The sequence below is a fragment of the Mesoplodon densirostris genome, chromosome 3, assembly GCF_025265405.1.
Source record: "Mesoplodon densirostris isolate mMesDen1 chromosome 3, mMesDen1 primary haplotype, whole genome shotgun sequence".
Classification (NCBI taxonomy): domain Eukaryota; kingdom Metazoa; phylum Chordata; class Mammalia; order Artiodactyla; family Ziphiidae; genus Mesoplodon; species Mesoplodon densirostris.
The window spans coordinates 129,970,124-129,983,395 of NC_082663.1; positions in this window are offsets into that span (position 1 = coordinate 129,970,124).

The following is a 13,272-nucleotide window of genomic DNA, read 5'->3' on the forward strand; positions in this document are numbered from 1 at the left end:
AAAGACAGCCCTGTAGAGTGGAACAAAAGAGGCAGGGTAGGAGGGTGCTGGGCCCCTTCCTTTTTCCTTAAACAGAAATTACTTGAGAAGCATCCTGACACCTCCCCATACACAGGACATGATGGAAAAAGAGAGTTGGCAGGATTGGGAAGACCTAAGTGTATGAAGATTAAAGCATGATACACCTGTAGAAGATGGTATGAAGAACGGAATGAAGTCTGAGTAACACCCTGAAGGAGGGATGTCCAAAAGGGGGGTTGATGTGTCTAGGTGAACACATGAGCAGGAAAGGTTTTCTGTGATATATTTCTGTTAGGTTAGCAGATGGAATGCACATGTGAAGGGGGAGGCAGGGGAAGCATGTGGCGGCGGGGGTGCATGAGTCTGGGATTAGAGTGATTTTAGAAACAATTTGAAGCCCGGGTCTTACCCTCTGTTCACCTGATAGAACAGAAAAATTCCTTGCGGTAGGACAAACCTTGATGAAAGACCCAGACCTCCATCTCTTTCTCTCCCAAGTGACCAGTGTTCCTTCTGGCCCTGGTCTGCTGCAGGGCAGAAATCTGCTGAGTCTTCTCCCCTCCCAGGGAGTTATACCATCATGCAGCCTTGGCTCTTGGAAAGAGTCACCATCTTGTATTCTAATATGGGTCCCATATATTCTAATATGGATAAGGCCATATTGACCACTCCGTTCATACTTGCATCTCTCCCCACAAAGGCATCTGAGTCTAGTGGCTAATAGACTATTTCTTTCTAAAAAAAAAACTTACCCTGAGTACTTTATTCATGTCCTTTCTTCTCACTGGAATTTGCCTGCCTTATGGAACACAAAGATGGTTTTTGTGGTCTTCTCCTTATAAAATAGGTCACATAGATCTACAGGTGGGCTGTATTCACTTTCTCTAAGAAGATGTCACTTGGCTTGGGAATACCAGCCAGCCATGTCTGAAATTCCAGACACAAGAGAGCCCAGAGAACTGGGTGAGGCTGCCTATAACTGCCTTGACAACTAAACCACCGATGGATTAGAATTTTTTAAATCACAGCACCGTGGAAACAGAATCACAGAATTTTGGATCTGGGTGACAGAAATCTCACATAATCCAACACCTTAACAACAACAAAAAATCCTTATTTACTGATTGGAAGAAGTTTTTGCCCATGGAAATTGTTTGTTTGTCTGAACTTGAATACACAGGACAAGAATGGAAACATCTTCTTTGGTTGCTTGATGAAAAAAATAAAATAATCTTGAAACCCTGACAAACAGAAGCTATGTGGGAAAAGGAAAATTATTTGATCATAAGAGTCAAAAGCATTTACTCTATCAGGGTTTGAAGGTGCTGAAAGTGGAAAATTGAAAGTGAATGAGGTGGGGTGAGGAGATCAAGACAACTACTTCCTTCATCTCTTCCCTTGAAATTTCTTCATAATTAAGACTTTCATTCATCTACCTTTGGATTTAACAAATAAGGTATGAACTTTATTTTAACATGGAGGTGTGAATACCACTACTTCTGAAATCAAGTTATAATCCCAGTCTAGTGGCAGCTTGCCTGGTGTGTCTCATGACCTTACGTAGACAATGGATACTTAAATATGACACCAAAAGCACAAGCAACAAAGTGAAAAAGTAAATAAATAGGATATTATCAAAATTTTAAAATTTTGTGCCTCAAAGGATACCATCATGTAAGTGAATAGATATGGAAGAAAAGAATGGGAGAAAAAAATTTGCAAATTATATATATGATAAGGGACTTGTATCTAAAGTATATAAAGAACTCCCATTGTAAAGAAAAATAACCCAATTTAAAAACAGATACAGAATCTGAATAGACATTTTTCCAAAGAAGGTATACAAATGACCAATAAGCACATGAAAAGATGCTGAACATCACTAGCCATTGGGGGAAATGCAAATCAAAACCACAGTGAGATACAATCTCATACCCACGAAGATGGCTATAGTTGAAAAGATGGACAACAGTAACTGTTGGAAAGGATGTATAGACATTAGAACCCTCATACGCTACATTGCTGATAAAAAGGTGAAATAGCGCAGCTGCTTTGGAAAACAGTCTGAAAGTTCCTCAAAAGATTAATTCACTTCTAGATATATATCCAAGAAAAATGGAAACATATATCCGCACAAAAACTTGTACACAAAATGTTCATAGCAGCATTATTCATAATAGCCAAGAAGTGAAAGAACTTAACTGTCCATAAACTTATGAATAGATAAATAAAATCTGGCATATCCCTCCAATGGAATATTATTTGGCTATGAAAAGAAGTAAAGCACTAATGCATACTACACCATGGATGAACCTTGAAAAATTATGCTAAGTGAAACAAACGAGTCACAAGGACCGCATGTTGCAATATTCCACTTACATGAAATGTCTAAATTAGGCAAATCCAGAGTCCAAGTATATTGGTGGTTGCCTAGGGCTGGGAGGGCTGGGGAGGTATGGAGAGTGACTGATAATGGATACAGAGTTTCTTTTGGGGGTGATGAAAATATTCTAAAATTGATCATGGTGATGGTCGCACCGCAATACACTAAAATATACTAAATATGCATACTAAAACCATTGAAATGTACACTTTAAATAGGTGAATTTTATGTATGTGAATTAAATCTCAATAAAGCTCTTATATAAAAATGAAATCAAGATCTGAGTGCTGGGTGTGCTTGTTGGTATTGTAGTGTCACAGCTTCTAGGCCCTCCCAGCTGAGAGAGCAAGATACATACGTGTTTGTACTAACCCATGGATATACACATACCTATAAATATCTGTATATGTACCCATCTCTATCTCCATTAAGCTAAACATGATTTCATACTGATGTCTCCAACTCTAATCCAATATCACGTAGATCATTCTAGCCTTCCCCACTAGCTTAACTGTAACCTCTCACTCCTGGGTCCCACCATCTGCCATCCATTTATTTAATTGTTCAGTTCCAGTGTGCATGTGTAGTAGCTTCAGGATTATTAACCTGAACCCCTGTGGAAAACAACTTTAGCAACCAGAGTACAGTACTTATGTGTAGTTTACTTGCCTTTAATCTTACTTCTCCACTCATATCCCAAGTTTATTATTTTCCCATCACCCCCTACGGTGAATTTATTTCATACAGAGATTCTTTTATCAAAGTTTAAATTCCATCATGAGATCCCCCTACTGCCTAAATTTTTTTTTTTTTTTTTTTTTTTTTTTGCTGTACGCGGGCCTCTCACTGCTGTGGCCTCTCCCGTTGCGGAGCACAGGCTCCGGACACACAGGCTCCGCGGCCATGGCTCGCGGGCCCAGCCGCTCCGCGGCATGTGGGATCCTCCGGGATAGGGGCACGAACCCGTGTCCCCTGCATCGGCAGGCGGACTCTCAACCACTGCGCCACCAGGGAAGCCCCCTAAATTATTTTTAAAAATTGATTATATAAGGTTCAATTCTTGTGCTGCTAAGTTCTATGGGTTTGGCAATTTCATAGTGTCATGTACATCCATTATTATAGTATCATACAGAATAGTTTCACACCCTAAAAACATCTGTACTTCACCTATTCAACTCTCTTCTCCTCTTTCAACATCTCTGAAAACCACTGATGTTTTTACTGTCCATATAGTTTTTCCTTTTCCATTATGTCATATAAATGGGATCATACAGCATATTGGCTTTTCAGATTGGCTTCTTTCATCTAGCGATATACATTTAAGAGTCATCCAGGTTTTTGTGTGGCTTGATAGCTCATTTCTTTTTGTCACTGGATAATACTCCATTGTATGGATGTGCCAGTTTTTTTTTTTTTAAATATTTATTTGTCTGTGCCGGGTCTTAGCTGTGGCATACGGGATCTTCATTGCCATGTGTGCGATCTTTAGTTGCAACATGTGGGATCTTTAGTTGCAGTATGCGGGCTCTTAGTTGCAGCATGCAGGATCTAGTTCCCTGACCAAGGATGGAACCCAGGCCCCCTTCATTGGGAGCGCGAAGTCTTAACCACTTGACCACCAGGGAAATCCCCAGGTGTTTTTTGTTTGTTTGTTTTTTGCTTATTTTTGGCTGCATTGGGTCTTCGTTGCTGAGCACGGGCTTTCTCTAGTTGCAGGGGGGTGCTACTCTTTGTTGCCTTGTGTGGGCTTCTCATTGCGGTGGATTCTCTTGTTGCAGAGCACGGGCTCTAGGTGCGTGGGCTTCAGTAGTTGTGGCTCACAGGCTCTAGAGCACAGGCTCAGTAGTTGTGGCACATGGACTTAGTTGCTCCTTGGCATGTGGGATCTTCCCAGACCAGGGATTGAACCTATGTCCTCTGCATTGGCAGGCGGATTCTCAACCACTGCGCCACCAGGGAAGTCCCCCAGTTATTTTTAATAGACTTGATTCTTTTGAGCAATTTCAGGTTCACAGCAAAATTGAGAAGAAAGTACAGTTCCCCTACACAGGCACAGCCTCCACCACTATTAATATCCTACCAGAGTGGTACATTTGTTATAATTGATGAACCTACATGAACATACCATAATCACTCAAAGTCCATGGTTTCTATTATGGTTTACTCCTGATGCTATATATTCTGTGGGTTTTTACAAATGTATAATGACATGTATCCACCATTATGGTATCATATAGAATATTTTTACTGCCCTAAAAAATCCTCTATACTCTGCCAATGCATCCCTCCCTCCCCCTAACCCCTGGCAACCACTGATCTTTTTTTAATGTCTCCATAGTTTTACCTTTTCCAGAATGTCATATAGTTGGAATCATACAGTATATAGCCTTTTCAGATTGGCTTCCTTCACTTAGTAATATACACTTCAGTTCCTTTTTTTTTTTTTTTTTTTTGCGATACGCGGGCCTCTCACCGCTGTGGCCTCTCCCGTTGCGGAGCACAGGCTCCGGACGCGCAGGCCCAGCGGCCATGGCTCACGGGCCCAGCCGCTCCACGGCACGTGGGATCTTCCCGGACCAGGGCACGAACCTGTGTCCCCTGCATCGGCAGGCAGACTCTCAACCACTGCGCCACCAGGGAAGCCCTCCTTTTTTTTTTTTTTAATCATATATAGGTATTGAATTTTGTTGAATACATTTTCTGCCTCTATAGATATGATCTCATGGTTTTTCTGATTTAGTCTGTTAATAGGATGAATTACATTGATTTATGAATGTTGGACCAGCCTTGCATTCGGGAATGAACTCTATAAGATTTCCCTGGGGCTTCCCTGGTGGCACAGTGGTTGAGGGTCCGCCTGCCGATGCAGGGGACGCGGGTTCGTGCCCCGGTCCGGGAGGATCCCACGTGCCGCAGAGCGGCTGGGCCCGTGAGCCATGGCCGCTGGGCCTGCACGTCCGGAGCCTGTGCTCCGCAATGGGAGAGGCCACGGCAGTGAGAGGTCCATGTACCGCAAAAAAAAAAAAAAAAAAAAAAAAAGATTTCCCTGGCTTTCAGATATTATCTTGATTTCTCAGTGTTCTGGACAGAAGCAAAGGGCAGGAGGACACTATGTCATAAGCTCTGGAGAGTAGGCTAACTCTGCTGCTTGTACAAGTCTGTGACTTCGAACTCTGACATCACACTTTCTGTTTAATGGGGAATGAGGTTCTGTTTGCAGTGAAGACACCAAGCACCTACACTTAAGCTTGCCTCATATATTCATGGCTCTATAAATGGCTGTTCTCCCTGAAGCCACTGGATGTAACTGTCAATTATGACATTCACTGGCCCTCTGGTACTACTGGAATCAGCTTTTGTCATTCAAGTTTTAAAAGCTCTCTGGACAGCTGGGAAGGTAGTATTGCTCACTGGTTAAGAGCGCAAGTCTGAGTCCCTGCATCCAATTCTTTTAGGTATATACCTAAAAGTGGAATTGCTGGATCATATGGTAATTCTGTGTTTAATTTTTTTGAGGAACCACCATACTGTTTTCCACAGTGACTGATGACCTACAGTTTTAAGTTCAGATTTTTCTAATATAGCAGAAAGAAAAAGAAAACAACCAGAAGTAAAATTGACCTTCCCTCGTGGAGCCAGATATACACACTTCAGTTAAAGACTAAAAGTAGTACCGTCCCTCTCACTGATATGAGAGTATTACTTTTATGTAATTTAAATTTTGTTTTAAATAGTGACTAACAAAAAAAGTAAAATGTATAATCTTCATATGCTCTGGCTATCCATTAGGTGGCCCTTGGGTGCTGAATCTTTGAAAAACCCTGGGTAAAATGCTGAACAAATGTGTATCCAACTTACTTTCAACCTCCTCCGGGAACTTCCTCAGCCTCCTGACTCCCAGGAGGTTCTTTCCGTCCCCTGAGCTCCAAAGGTCCTCCTGGTCTTCAACACTTACCACATTTGTCCTCTTCATGCTCCAGTGCTCCCCCAGTCTAAACTGGAGCCCTAGAGGACACACTTGCTCACTGGTCAGTGTCTCCAGCAAGGCCTGGATGGTTCTGGGATTTTGTCTAGGCTGCATGTCTGACTGGGTCTGGGAACAAAGGGTCCAATTCAGGACTTCAGATCAGCCTAGCCAAGAACCGTGGATGCACAGCTCCCATCGGCCCACTTATGAGAGGCTCCCAGAACTCCAGCCCAAGATCCTTTATTCCCCTTGGCTTGCCATTCCCACCCTCTCCTGCCCGGGCTCTCTGCATGCAGCAGGCCCAAGGAGCAGGTAGTTACCTGTTGTCATGTAACTGTTGATGCTGCTTCTCAATGGGCTCCGCATATCTGGGGTTGACTTCAGCATTAGTTTGCTGTGTATGCGCATGCATTGCATTGGAACATGAAATAGTCTTAGAATCCATGACTCAGACTACTCCCTGATTCAGATTGGCCTGTCACAACAGGTAATTAAGGGGTTTCTTGTTTTACAGATAGTTTCCCCCCCCCAATTAAAATGTTCTAATAGCAATAAGGTCATTGTTAACAACTCAGACATACAACTGTAGAGAAGAAGGTGAAAAGCAACTGAATTTCACTACCCAACATAAGCACTATTAACATTTAATGTACGATCCTTTCATATGTGTGTAGACTCTTACAAAACTGTGCAAAGTTTATGTGTTTATAATTAAGGTTTTACTTAGAAGTACACCCTAGACATCTGTTTCATTATACTCAAATGGCTCGATAATTTCCCACGTGTGCATGTATATGTAGCCAAACTCCTGTTTGAAGGCCTGGTTTGTTTTCAGTTTTTCAGTGATATAAACAATGCTGAGATCAACCTCTGGCTCCCAGATTATTTATATTGACTGATTTTAACATGTAACTTGAATTTTTTCCACAAGGGGGAAGCAGGCTACTGTGAGAAGACTAAGATTCAAAAAACAAAAACAACTAAAAAGTTCTTACTCTTTTGCTTCAGGAAAGAAAAAAAAAAAGGAAGAAAGAAAGTTCTTTGACACACAGAAGCTCACCCCAACCTTGTGAGGCTGGTGGTAGTATTTTCCTCATTTTATGGATATGGAAACTGGGTGATGTGTATGGATTCTTACCAACCAGTGAGTGCCAAGGTGGAATTCAAAGCTCTCTTCTGGTTCCATACAGCTGGCTCTCTTTCCTTCACAGCACTTCCAAATTGACATTGGCATTCTCCTTACATTCAGTTCAGGTCTAGGTACTGTGCTGGGGACACTCTGAGGCATGCAGAAATGAATCAAAGGGACTTCCCTGGTGGTGCAGTGGTTAAGAATTTGCCTGCCAATGCAGAGGACATGGGTTCGAGCCCTGGTCTGGGAAGATTCCCACATGCCATGGAGCAACTAAGCCTGTGCACCACAACTACTGAGTCCATGTGCCACAGCTACTGAAGCCTGCACGCCTAGAGCCTGTGCTCCGCAACAAAGAGAAGCCACCGCAATGAGAAGCCCGCGCACCGCAATGAAGAGTAGCCCCCGCTCGCCACAACTAGAGAAAGCTCGTGTGCAGCAACGAAGACCCAACACGGCCAAAAATAAATAAATTTATTTCTTAAAAATGAGGGACTTCCCTGGTGGCACAGTGATTAAGAATCTGCCTGCCATTGCAGGGGACACAGTTTCAAGCCCTGGTCCAGGAAGATCCCACATGCCGCGGAGCAACTAAGCCCGTGTGCCACAACTACTGAGCCCACGTGCCACAATTACTGAAGCCCACATGCCTAGAGCCTGTGCTCCACAACAAGAGAAGCCACCGCAATGAGAAGCCCACGCACCACAATGAAGAGTAGCCCCGACTCGCAGCAACTAGAGAAAAGCCAACGTGCAGCAACAAATGCGGCCAAAAATAAATTTATTTAAAAAAAAAAAAGAATTAGAGGATCCCTGATCCTCAGGGGGTCATTATCAGGTGTGAGGACAGACTTAGACGTAAGAAACTGAATGACTAGATGCCCACTAGAATAAAGAGAGCCCAGGAAGGCAAGAAAGTCCCTTTAATGGTGAGACCAAGCACAGCTTTATAAAAGAAGCATGATGCCAATAAGAGTTAAGGTTTATTTAGCATTTACTCTAGGAGGCACTGTGCTAAGTCCTTTATATGCATAATCTAACTAAAAGTTCCCCACAGATCTGGAAGGTGTTAATGTCCTTTTTATAGGGAAGAAAATGGATGATTAGAGAGGTTAAGAAACTGGCTACTTGTGTCAGAACCCTGGAACCCACATCCTTAATGTGTATTTGGCAGGTCCTAGAAGGAATGGTAGACCTTCAATAGGCAGAGCTAGGAGAGAAGACTTCTAGGAGAGGAAACAGAGAAACAAAGTGTTGGAGGCAAGAAATACGGGCACATTTGGGAATGCAAGGGCATCGGTGTGCCTGGAGTGTGAAAGAGGAGGAATCTGAAGAGATAAAAACTAGAGGGAGAAAACTGAGCCAGATTGTAGAAATCTGTGAAGAGCAAGCCAAGGTGATCCTACTGTGTTTTATAGTGGGGGGAACCAACCAAAGAGAATGACATCACCTGTGTTTTATGAAGATAAATTTGATGCATTGCATAAGGGAACAAGGAGACTATTAGGGGATTGTTAAAATAATATCCTGGCCAAAGGTAACCAGAGAAGAAATGAGCACTGAAAGACATTACCGAGATAAAATCCATGAGATATGACATCTCATTAGACAATGGGGGAGAGAGGAGAGAACCATGATTCCGGTTTACACGTTTGGGCAACTGGGAGAATAAGCGTGTACACCAGGAGGGGGCCATGGGGAGAGAAGGTGTTTTTCCCTATATAGGATTGAGGAACCTGAGGGACTTCTGGGTAGAGATGTTCAGTGGGGAGTTAGGAGCAGGAAGCTGGTGATTTAGATGTGGTACCCGAGAATCAGAGGAAATGACTGGGAGCAGGCCAGGGAGAATCTATACTTAGGATTCAGCAGGAGATGTTTGTACCCTGATAACCTGTAATTCCACTGTCAGATTTCTGTTGCAGAGAAATAAAATCACAAGTGCACAAGAAAGTGTATGAAGGATGTTTACAGCAGCACTGTTTGTAGCAGTGAAAGGTGGGGTGAGGGGAGGAGTGAGTAAATAAACCATAAGACAGCCACATTGTGCAGTGGTTGAAAATTAAGTAGATAAAAAAATGCTAACATGGACAGATCTCCAAAACATGAAGTGGGAGAGAAAAGCAAGTTATAGCACAATAATAATAATAATGTGTAGTGCTACTTATGAAAAAAGAAGAAAAGCTAAACAGAAAATGTTGTCACATATATTTTAAATATTGTGTGTGGGTGTGTGTGCACACAGAGAAAATTCTGAAAGGATAAACATACTGTTAATTATGCTGGAGGAAAAGAGTTGTGAGAAAATTGAAGAGCAAGAGGTGACCTAAATGGGAAGGAAATCCAAAAAAGAGGGGGTATATGTATACTTATAGCTGATTCATTTTGCTGTACAGCAGAAACTAACACAACATTGTAAAACAACTATACTCCAATAAAAATTAATTTTAAAAAATGAAGAGCAAGAGAGGTGAAATGGGATTTTAGCCTTAGTTGCCAGGTTTTAATTTTATAAGAAGAATGCAATCATAATGACTTATGTGAATAAAAGTATTAAAAAATATATAGATTCAATGGGAATAAGAGAGAATGGAAGAGATGGGGACATATTCCAAGGCTATGGGGGGTAGGAAAATATTATTGGGAACACTGGGAGAGGTTTCTGGAAGTGCAAAGTGGAGGGGGGAATCACAACACTCACCGACTCTGCAGAGGCAACCAGCAGGATGAGCCCTGTGAGCTCAGCTAGCTTTCAACACCTTTCAATTATAGCCACGAGCTCCTGTGTCCTGGAAAGGTCACCATGTCCCACCACTAGCCTTGGAATGAGCCGGTGTTTGTTCTGTTCTTTCCTGAGTTGTAAATGTCCTATGACTTTTCATCCAATTCTTGTGTTTGCATATGCCCTCCCTTTCCCAGAAATTCCAGCATTCTTCGTGTTCTCATTTCAGTCCTTCAAGCTACCAGTGAAGTCCACTTCCTCCTGTTCCAATCCCAGCCAGTTGCTGCCTCATCTCTTGTCCCCCATTCAGAAATATTCCTACTCCAGGTTACTTACAAGAACATTGTGGGAGGCCTTTTATGGAATTTTTCAAGAGACGCCTGGCAATAGATGTTGCTAACACTGATTGAGCACAGAGAGGTGCCGGCAGTGGTGCTAAACTTTATAGAAAGTATCTCATTTGATTCCTCCAGCAACCTAGTAGGTCAATACAATTATAACCCTCATTTCACAGCCAAGACTTAGTGTGTAGTGGTAAGCATGTAGTGGGTGAGTGTTAGGACAAAATCGCATAAGCGATTGAATGGGGGTCAGAGAGATGGGGGAGGTATAAGGGGCTGGGTGAGGGAACAACTTCTCAGGTGCTGGACTGGGGGTCGGGGGCATTCATTTTGCCAAGTGCCTTTATAGCCATGATTTCATTTGGTGTCACCACATTGATCTAATGATGGGGATCATTAGGGAAGATAATGAGTGAATCAAACTGTAATTCCCTTAAAGTGGCAACCATTGGGTCAAGGGCTTTTCCAGCCTATTAACCCACCATGATGCCTTGAGCAAGTCTGCAAGGGGGTGGAATGCAGACAGAGTGGGGACTGTCTGTGGCTGCTTTTGGCACAGTTCCTTAAAGATCATCAAGTTCCTAGCAGCTGCTCCTCCCCGTCTGGAAACTCTTGGCCAGGCAGCCCCTGCTCTCCAAGCCCGACCATTCCAGGAGATAAAGCTAAGTGGCAGAGGAGCCAGTTTCCTGGGGTTAATAAACAGGCTGTTTATAGCCAGAAGCGGTCACGGGGCAGGGACAGACAGGCTGGGAGGTCACGCTCCTTCTCAATGTTGAGGTTTCTCATAAACATTCTCCCAGTGAGCCTTCTGGGATGCAAGGACAACTCTGGGCCCGTTGCCCTTGCTGGGGGCAGAGTGCCAAGACACCCACACCTCACTTCCTCCTCCTTTCTCCCCACTCCCCCACTCTTTCCTTTCTTCTGTCATTCCTTTCCTATCTTCTATAATGGAAAGAAGATACATTTTCACAATAGATACACCCCGTAACTTTGGGCAGGTAATCCATCCCTCTGAGTCCCAGTTTCCTCCCTATAATATGGGGGTAATGACAGGGCCCTCCCTGCAGGAGGTATGGGAAGGTCTCTAGCACTGTGTTTGGCACACACAGTGGGTATTTAAAACACATTTGTCTGGACTTGAGGACACGGGGAGGGGGAAGGGTAAGCTGGGATGAAGTGAGAGAGTGGCATGGACATATATACACTACCAAATGTAAAATAGATAGCTAGTGGGAAGCAGCCACATAGCACAGGGAGATCAGCTCCGTGCTTTGTGACCACCTAGAGGGGTGGGATAGGGAGGGTGGGAGGGAGACGCAAGAGGGAGGGGATATGGGGAATATATGTATAGTATAGCTGATTCACTTTGTTATACAGCAGCAACTAACACACCATTGTAAAGCAATTATACTCCAATAAAGATGTTAAAAAAAACAAAACACCCATTTGTCTTTCCCTTTTTCCCTCTCCACCCCATCCCTTCTCCCTAACTCTGGTCCCTGCCCTTTTCACTTTCTAATCTCCTGCCCCAGTCCTGCCCCAACTAGCCCCCCACCCCACCCCCGGGCACTTCCGGCCCCTCTGACTGTGCTTCTGCTGCCTGGGGTGATGGGAGAGGCAGTCAGGCTTGCCCTGACCCACTGTAGGGCCAGCCAGCCAGCCTTGGCACTTACCACAAGGCCACACCCTAGCCTCTCTGCTTTTAGTAAATAGCCCACAGGATTTGGGGGTGGAGGGAGGATGTAGAAAGGGAGAGGCCAAGATACTTTACTCTTTGGCTTATTGTTGCCCTCAATATGACTCTTCCAGTGGCTTAATGATCAGAGATCATTGCGTAAGTTACCGTGGGGTAAATTTTGGGTGTAAGTTACCGAAGGGGACTTTAGGCAAGTCCCCTTCACTCTCTGGACTCAGAACAGCGTGCAATAAAAGTGGAGAGTATCAGGCCCTGGAGCCAGACTGTCTGAGCTGGAACCTTGTCTCCACTACTTACTAGCTTGGGTTGCTAACCTCTCTATCCCCCAGTTTCCTCAATTTTAAATTTATATGTATTTTATAGGGTTGTTATGAGGATTAAATAAATTAGTCTGTTTAGATCACTTAGAACAGAGCCTAGCCCATAGAAGGCACCCAGTTAATCTTAGCTATTCTGTGTAAATGGGGAGGTAGAACAGGGTGGGTACAACATTATATGTCAAACATATTTCAATTATTAAAAAAAAAAGCTCTAATATGTAAAAAAAAAGAAAAGAACGTGTGGTGTGCACGTGGGAAGAGCAGGACATCCTCTCAGAGTATTACACAGTCCTGAAACCTCACATTCCTCCTCTTTGTTGACCTCTGGATGAGAACAGATCAGACTCTTGTACACAAGATTCTGCCTAAATAAAGGCAAAGTACAAGGATTAAGGGACACTCCCAAATCTATGTCTCCCCTTTCTATTTCTCATTCATTCATTCACTCATTCATTCTTAAATAACTATTAATTAAATACCCTCTGTGTGTGCCTGGTACTTTTCTAGGGCTGGAGTTACAGCAGAGAATAAGACATAGTCTCTGACATCATGCTGCTTACATTCTAGGTGGAAGGAGAATGGGATAGACCATAGTAGGTAGATAAATAAATGAATGGGAGCACTTAAAATTGTGGAAAGTAATAAAAGAATAGCAAAACAAAATGATGGAGCAGGGAGTTTTCTTCTGTCTAT